This window comes from Juglans microcarpa x Juglans regia, chromosome 7D (genome assembly GCF_004785595.1).
Source record: "Juglans microcarpa x Juglans regia isolate MS1-56 chromosome 7D, Jm3101_v1.0, whole genome shotgun sequence".
Classification (NCBI taxonomy): Eukaryota; Viridiplantae; Streptophyta; class Magnoliopsida; order Fagales; family Juglandaceae; genus Juglans; species Juglans microcarpa x Juglans regia.
The window spans coordinates 19192653-19202181 of record NC_054606.1 but is presented as its reverse complement, the minus strand read 5'-3'; positions in this window follow the sequence as shown (position 1 = coordinate 19202181).

Below are 9529 nucleotides of genomic sequence, written 5' to 3'. Positions count from 1 at the left end.
AGGATGAGGCGAGTCGGCAACGACGATGAAGACGACGGCATGAGGATGAAGAAAACAAACAAAGAGGGTTTTGGCGTCTCAGAGAAGAAAAAGAAAATGATGAGGAAATCGGAAAGCTCTTTGCTGAAAGGCCGATGGCGAGACAGATCGTGGTCACTGGTGGGGAGTGAAGAATGAAAGAGGGACATTGTAACACCCCGCATTTTAGTGTATTTTTACTAAATGATTATTTTTATTTATTTAAATTTTATTCTCGTATTTTAAAATTGGTTGGATTTTTAATGAGTTTATTTCTATGATTTTAATTTGGTGAAAATTATTTTTATGTGCTTTCTTAATATTTATTTATTGTTATGCATTTAAATTGCTTTTAATATTTATTTAATTACTGTGGGATTTAATTATTTCAATTTGACTTTACCATTACGTTTAAATTATTTTATTTAACTTGAGGTTTTGAAATCATTTCCGTTGGATCATTTTTGTGACTCAAGTTATGAGGATTAGACCTCATTTTTTTCTCTGCATTTTCTCTTTCCTCTTTTCTTTTTCTTCCTTTTTCTTTTTCTTCTTTCTTTTCTTTTTCTTTTCCTGGTTTCCTTCCCGTGCGCGTGTCCAGCTCCCTCTCTCTCTCTCCGTCCGTTCTTCTCCTCCCCAGTCCGCCGCCGTGAGCCGGCAGTGGCCTGCACCGCCCAGCCCAGCAGCTCCCCCACCGGCCGGCGACCACCCCCCATCAATTCCAGCCTCCCTTGAGCCGCCGTGAGTCTCTACGCACGGCTGGAAGCCGCGACACTCTTTCCGCCGCTGCACCGCCGTCGCACCACCATTGGCCACCATCTTCACACCACTTCATCCTCGACCTCTTGGCAACCCATTGGACCCAACCCCAGCTCCGATCCGCCACCGGTGAAACTCCACCATCTACATTTTCGATTTGGGTATTTTGATCTTCTACCGCCCATTGCGCCGCCACCCACGGCCAACCTTCACCACCACTAGCTTCACCGACCTCCCTAGGCCATACCCTATCATTTTTGGGTCTTCGTTTGTCTCCGTTGAAAAGTGGGTATCTGTGACCCATGGCCACAGTGTATTTTACACTGTTCTGTACCTGTTTTTCCACTTCTTGCAGCTTCGTGATCCTTCAGAAATTGCTTTATAGCATTGTAAGTATTTCTCCAAAGAACTTTCGTAATTTAAATGTATTTTTGCACTAACCCATTTCACTGTATTTTTGGCATGCCGGACTGAGTCCGAGGAGTTCGGGGGTCGGGTGGATTTGTGATTGGAGTTGTTTGGTTTATTTGGTTTGGTTGTTGATGAGTTGTTTTGATTGGATTTGTTGGGATTGGTTCTGGATGGATGTTGGATCAGTGTTGGTGCATGTTCATACCATTATTTCATGCATGATCATGTTTGTAAAGAAAACTGAGTTTTCGTGTATTGCATTCATGTTCATGTGTTTATGAAAACTGGGTTTTCATGTGAGAATGGATTTTGGGTGTGTGTGTATCACGACGCCAAGCCGAGATGGGGCATTAACTCGGTGGAGCTCCTCTGGTTACTCGGGAGCGGAATATACTGAGTAACGTCCCCTGGATTGTCGCCGGGCGACAATGGGATCGGACGAGATGGTCTCGTGCCGACTCCGTGGTCCTTCTGCTGGCGGGGACTAGAGGATGTCTGGCCACGTACGCGCTGGGCGCGGAACTGGGCATCGCTCGTTGCGTAGTGTGGGTGCTTGGCCATGTACGCGCCGGGCGCGGAACTGAGCACCGCTACGAAGTCAGGACGTGCGGATGGTCCATAGGGGAGGCCATGGTGCATATGGAATTAATGCATGGTGCATATGGAATTAATGCACTATTTTTTGGGAAAATAATGCGAGTTGGATTTCTGGGTAAATTATTTTTTGGGAAATGTTTTAAGGATATTTTGGGTCAAAATGGGATTTTGGCGTGTGTTGGAAAATTATCATTTTCGGGGAAAATGATGTCTTGTGGAAAAATGCATATTTCATCATGTGCATGCATGTTAGTTGCATTTAATTCATTTTATATTACGTTGTTATTTGGGGTCATACTTACCTGCGATACCATTTTGTGGTAACGCAGATTTTGATGCAGATGAGGAGGATGAGGGCGAGCCTGAGGAGACGGCTCCGCCGAGGAGTGATCTGGGATCACTCGTTTGTTTATTTGAAAACTATTGTAATATATTTTTATGGATGATTGTATAACTGCTATTTAAATTTTTACTGATGTTTGATTGTAAATAAATTCTGGTACTTAGTTGACTATCCGCTGCGTTATTTTATTTGTACACTGTTGCATGTACACACACTGGCACTTCGTTGGGATGTGTGACCGTGTTGTCACCATCCTGGCGTCTCGATCCTTGTGTATTTATATAAGGGGGATTGGGGGCGCCACAGGTGGTATCAGAGCAGTTCGGCTCTGGGTAAAACCACATGTCCCTTAGGATAGTACCAGAAAATTATTTTATTATTTTAAAATAATAAGATTTTTGTTTAAGTGGTGTAAGTTAAGTTATTTATTTTATATTATGAGTTTATTGCTATTTTATTTTATGTTAATTGATGTTATTTGATTTATTTGATTTTATTGCTTTAATTAGTGTTTACCTTTGGTTGAGTATGGTTTTATTGGCTTTATTTATTTTATTGTATAATAATTTTGGTGTTTATTTATTTTATTGTATAATAATTTTGTTGTTTATTTATTTTATTGTATGTCATTTTAATTTAATTGTTTTATTTTATGGTGGATTATTTTATTGTTTTATTTATTTTATTGTGAACTACTTCATTGGTTTTATGCATTTTGTCGTATGTTATTTTATTTATGAAATTTTATTTTATCTTGTTTTGTTCGAAATTGAAAGGCGGGTTAAGGGTTATGTTATGACAGGAAGATGGTACGACTGAGAAGGCCATTGTTAGGCTTGAATACTTGGTGTAGTAGGCCTGAACTCTTGGTGATTGGTTGTTTTAATATCAAGGCTTGAACATCAGGGTCTGGGTGAACTCTTTGGATTAGGTACTCAAGTTGCTGCTAAGGAGGGGAATAGTTTTTAATTGCTTAGGATAATTGAGGATTTAGGTTCCGTAGAATTTAGGTAATGAGTCTTTGGGGTAGGAGATTGTAAGTTCAACGAATTTCAAGATTAGATTTATGAGGAGTTCATCTAAGGTTTGTGGCCCCATAGTTTTTAAGAAATAAGTTTATGGGATTTAAGCTGGTAGGTTTAACAAGCAATTAAGGGATTACTTAGATTAGAAGTTTTTGATCTTGCCGACCTCGATAAGCAATTTGATAACATTTGTGGTTTTAGAATTTACAAGTTTTATAAGGAGAATGTTTTAGATTTAAGATTATCGATCTTGAGGATTTCAGGAAATGATTTATATCTGGGTTAAGGTTTTAGAATTGCAGAGTTGAAGGGCTGAATTAAAATAGGATTGATGAGAGTTGAGTTACTGATATGAGAATATTTTTTTTTTTCAAGCGAGAATTTTCTTAGAGATGGAAGGTAATGATCTAGTTTGTTTATTTTCTGAGGATTGAAGATGTTGATCTAATTTGGTTAAATAATTATTTTTAGCTTGGTGTTACAATGACAGGTTAATGATTTAATCCATATTAAATTTTAAGGAAAATAGATGGTGCGGATTTAGGAAATGATTCTTATTGATTTCGAGAATATAGGTCTAGTGATGGAAATGGTTATGATGATCACCTGCACGTTTGGAGGATTATTGGTTTTGGTTAAGGGTGCGTGAGATTGATGTATAGTAGTAATTCAAGAGACCTTGGCTTGGAGTTTTCGGTGAGTTGATCGAAGTGTGCAATTGAAGTGGGTTACTCAATGAATCATGGTTGGGAATAGTTATTGTGATTATCTTCAGGAATTTAAATTTTAAGGTTATACTTTCTTTGGAGATTGAGCATCCAGTTGGTTGAATTAAGTACATTGTTATTTAACTTGAAGAGAGATTGATGGGTCGTCATATTTGGTGTATGATAAGATCTTGGAAGTTGAAGTTTAGACATTAGCGATGAATAATATGATCAAGTATGTGAGTTAATCAAGTATTAGAATCCTTGAGTGATCTGCATTGGCTTTTGGTGGATGGATGATTTGAGCAGTAGGGCTTGCCTTGAGGTTTAATAGTGATGTGTTATTGAATGAGCTAGTCGTGCTAATACTAGCTTATAGGAGTAGAAGTAGCTGGGCGAGTTACCAAGGAGGTTTTGTTAATGTTTTGGTGAAGTCAATGGTGGTTCGTTGTGAGTTTAGTCACCGTTAGATTAGATGTTGTTTAGAATGTGAGTGATGAGCTTTTGGGGTTTAGGTTGTCAGGTAGAAATTTATAGGTGCTCTTTTTGGTTCGCTAGGTTGGAATTGAGTCTTTTAAAGTATGTTCCTTATCGTAGATGAGACGGATGTATTTTGGATTGAGGTTGCTTATTTTTAATTTGGAATGCTGAGGTTGGTTGATATTGGTTTTCTGTCAATGATCATGGATGTATTTTATAGAATTTGATTTTGATCAAGGCAGTAGAAATTAATTGAGGAATTTGAGTTAGAACTCGTGGTTTTGGGAGAGTATTTTTTTCTACCAAATTGTGATAAGAGTTTTGGTTAGTAGGAATGGAGCCACCTTGTACTCGATGGTGTTAGTTTCATGAGGACGTAAGTTTTATGCATGTGGCGAATATCAGAGTGCGCAGCAGAAGTGTGGTATTTTTGTTGCAGTCAGGAGTTCAAATTGTGCTGATTTGAAGAATTAGTGGTGACTTGAATTTTGAGAAGATACTTGTAATTAGAGATTAATCATTTGGTTGTGCAATTTGTTATTGATGGTTAACTTTGGAAGTGGCTATTAGGTTACCAAAAGTAGAATTCAATGAAGGTTTAGAAGTTGGAGCATAGGAGTTGATTGAGGTTGGCACATATTATTGTATGGATCTATTGATCATTGAAATTTATTGGATGTTGTATTAAGGTTCTCAAGGAAATGAGATTTTGGATAGCATAGTCACCCTAGGATTACGGGGCGTGATGTGTCATTGGGGGACTAAAATGAGTATGTTGGATATCGTCATGTTTATTGAGAAATGTGCCACGTGCTGTCAGGTGAAGGCTGAGCATCAGAGACCTGCTGGTAGACTCCAACCTCTCCCTATTCCGGAGTGGAAGTGGGATGATATTTCTATGGATTTTGTGGTAGGGTTGCCGAGGACTCCTAGTGGGAAGAACTCAATTTCGGCGATTGTTGATTGGTTGATCAAGAGTGCTTATTTCTTGCCTATTATTAATACTGACTTTTTGGGTAAGTTGACTCGATTATATGTCAAGGAGATAGTGCGTTTGCATGGAGTACCCAAGAGTATTGTGTCAGATCGGGACCCGCGGTTCACCTCCCATTTTGGAAGAGCTTGCAGGCAGCTTTAGGCACTAAGTTGAAGTTTAGTATTGCTTATCACCCTCAAACAGACGGTCAATCAGAGCGTACTATTCAGACTCTGGAGGATATGTTGCGGTTTTGTGTCATGGAATTTCAAGGAAGTTGGGAGAATCATCTGCCGCTTATCGAGTTCTCTTATAATAACAGTTTTCATTCCTCCATTCAGATGGCCCCGTATGAAGCTTTATATGGACGGAAGTGCAGATCGCCTTTATGTTGGGATGAAGTTGGTGAGAACAAATTGCTTGGGCCTGAGATAATTCAAGAAATGAAGGATCAAGTTCAGTTTATCAGGAAGAAGATGGCTGAAGCGCAAAGTCACCAGAAAAGTTATGCAGATACAAGAAGAAGAGACTTATCCTTTGAAGTAGGTGATTGGGTTTATCTTAAAGTCTTTCCTATGAAAGGCATTAAGCGCTTTGGTAAGAAAGGAAAGCTTAGTCCAAGATATGTTGGCCATTTTCAGATCGTAGAGAAGGTTGGGTTCGTTGCTTATAGAGTGGCCTTGCCGGACTATTTTGGTGGTATGTTCTTAGTCTGCTCTTAGTTAAATCTTATTCCTGTCTTAGTCTTAATGTTGACTTTGCCAATTTCGATGACAAAATTTTATTTAAGGGGGGGAGGATGTAACACCCCGCATTTTAGTATATTTTTACTAAATGATTATTTTTATTTATTTAAATTTTATTGTCGTATTTTAAAATTGGTTGGATTTTTAATGAGTTTATTTCTATGATTTTAATTTGGTGAAAATTATTTTTATGTGCTTTCTTAATATTTATTTATTGTTATACATTTAAATTACTTTTAATATTTATTTAATTACTGTGGGATTTAATTATTTCAATTTGACTTTACCATTACGTTTAAATTATTTTATTTAACTTGAGGTTTTGAAATCATTTCCGTTGGATCATTTTTGTGACCCAAGTTATGAGAATTAGACCTCATTTTTTTCTCTGCATTTTCTCTTTCCTCTTTTCTTTTTCTTCCTTTTTCTTTTTCTTCTTTCTTTTCTTTTTCTTTTCCTGGTTTCCTTCCCGTGCGCGCGTCCAGCTCCCTCTCTCTCTCTCCGTCCGTTCTTCTCCTCCCCAGCCCGCCGCCGTGCGCCGGCAGTGGCCTGCACCGCCCAGCCCAGCAGCTCCCCCACCGGCCGGCGACCACCCCCCATCAATTCCAACCTCCCTTGAGCCGCCGTGAGCCTCTACGCACGGTTGGAAGCCGCGGCACTCTTTCCGCCGCTGCGCCGCTGTCGCACCACCATTGGCCACCATCTTCACACCACTTCATCCTCGACCTCTTGGCAACCCATTGGACCCAACCCCAGCTCCGATCCGCCACCGGTGAAACTCCACCATCTACATTTCCGATTTGGGTATTTTGGTCTTCTACCGCCCATTGCGTCGCCACCCACGGCCAACCTTCACCACCACTAGCTTCACCGACCTCTTTAGGCCCTACCCTATCATTTTTGGGTCTTCGTTTGTCTCCGTTGAAAAGTGGGTATCTGTGACCCACGGCCACAGTGTATTTTACACTGTTCTGTAGCTGTTTTTCCACTTCTTGCAGCTTCGTGATCCTTCGGAAATTGCTTTATAGCATTGTAAGTATTTCTCCAAAGAACTTTCGTAATTTAAATGTATTTTTGCACTAACCCATTTCACTGTATTTTTGGCATGCCGGACTGAGTCCGAGGAGTTTGGGGGTCGGCTGGATTTGTGATTGGAGTTGTTTGGTTTATTTGGTTTGGTTGTTGATGAGTTGTTTTGATTGGATTTGTTGGGATTGGTTCTGGATGGATGTTGGATCAGTGTTGGTGCATGTTCATACCATTATTTCATGCATGATCATGTTTGTAAAGAAAACTGGATTTTCGTGTATTGCATTCATGTTCATGTGTTTATGAAAACTGGGTTTTCATGTGAGAATGGATTTTGGGTGCGTGTGTATCACGACCCCAAGCCGAGATGGGGCATTAACTCGGTGGAGCTCATCTGGTTACTCGGGAGCGAAATATACAGAGTAACGTCCCCTGGATTGTCGCCGGGCGACAATGGGATCGGACGAGATGGTCTCGTGCCGACTCCGTGGTCCTTCTGCTGGCGGGGACTAGAGGATGTCTGGTCACATACGCGCTAGGTGCGGAACTGGGCATCGCTCGTTGCGTAGTGTGGGTGCTTGGCCATGTACGCGCCGGGCGCGGAACTGAGCACCGCTATGAAGCCAGGACGTGCGGATGGTCCATAGGGGAGGCCATGGTGCATATGGAATTAATGCATGGTGCATATGGAATTAATGCACTATTTTCTGGGAAAATAATGCGAGTTGGATTTCTGGGTAAATTATTTTCTGGGAAATGTTTTACGGATATTTTGGGCCAAAATGGAATTTTGGCGTGTGTTGGAAAATTATCATTTTCGGAGAAAATGATGTCTTGTGGAAAAATGCATACTTCATCATGTGCATGCATGTTAGTTGCATTTAATGCATTTTATATTACGTTGTTATTTGGGGTCATACTTACCTGCGATACCATTTTGTGGTAACGCAGATTTTGATGCAGATGAGGAGGAGGAGGGCGAGCCTGAGGAGACGGCTCCGCCGAGGAGTGATCTGGGATCACTCGTTTGTTTATTTGAAAACTATTGTAATATATTTTTATGGATGACTGTATAACTGCTATTTAAATTTTTACTGATGTTTGATTGTAAATAAATTCTGGTACTTAGTTGACTATCCGCTGCGTTATTTTATTTGTACATTGTTGCATGTACACACACTGGCACTTCGTTGGGATGTGTGACCGTGTTGTCACCATCCTGACGTCTCGATCCCTGTGTATTTATATAAGGGGAATTGGGGGCGCCACAGACATGGCGGCAGCTAGAGTTTTGCGGCTAGGGTTTCGCGAGAGAGAGAGAGAGAGAGAGAGAGAGAGAGAGAGAGAGAGAGAGAGAGAGAGAGAGAGAGAGAGAGAGAGAGAGAGAGAGGTTGGGGGAGTGATCGAGTGAATAAATGAAATTGAAGTGAGATTTTTTCCTTTTTACAGAAACCCGGGTACCGGCTTTTTACACATACCCGGATCCGGGCCGGCTATATCCGGTTTTCATAATGCGGGTTCTAGCCCGGGTTTGACCCGGACCGAAAATCGTAACTGGAACCCAGACTGGGCCGGGAAAAAATCTGGCCCGGATGAACAGTCCTATTGGGCATCCCTTACATTAGATATTAATTTTGTGAGATGTATTTTGGGCGCCCCGACCCTCATGTAAGGAAACACGGGAATCGAGATGCCAGGATGATGATAACACGGTCACGCATCTCAAAAATAGTGCCCAAGTGTGTGTACATGCAACAGTGTACAATCACCAACGCAGCAAATAAATATAATTAAGTTAACTAGGTACCAGAATGTTTTATACAAACTAACATAAGTAAAATGATTAAAAGAGTTATATAGTCATCCCAAATAAAATATAATACAAATCTCAAACTAAATACGAGTGAATCCCAATCACTCATCGGGTGGAGCCGAATCCTCAGGCTCACTCTCGTCCTCCTCTACATCAAAATCTGCGTTACCATAAAACGGAACCGCAGGTGAGTATAAACCAAACAACCACGAGATAAAAAAATATATTAATGCGACCAATATGCGTGCATATGATGAAATATGCATCAAATCCAAAATATCATTTTCTCCGAAAATAGATATTTTTCAACACACGCCAAAATTTCATTTTGGCCCAAAAATAATAATCCGTCATTTTTCTAGAAAATGACCCAAATCAATAAAACATCATAAAATGAATTACATAAAAATCCTTTTATTCAACACATACTATTTTCCCAAAAAATAGTCCATTAATCCATTTTACCATATGCACCATGATCTCCCTTAGAGACCATCCGCACGTCCTGGTTTCATAGCGATGCCCAGTTCCGCGCCCAGCTCGTTCATGATCAAGCATCCTTTACGCAACGAGCGATGCCCAGTTCCGCACCCAGCGCGTTCATGGCCGAGCATCCTCTAGCCCC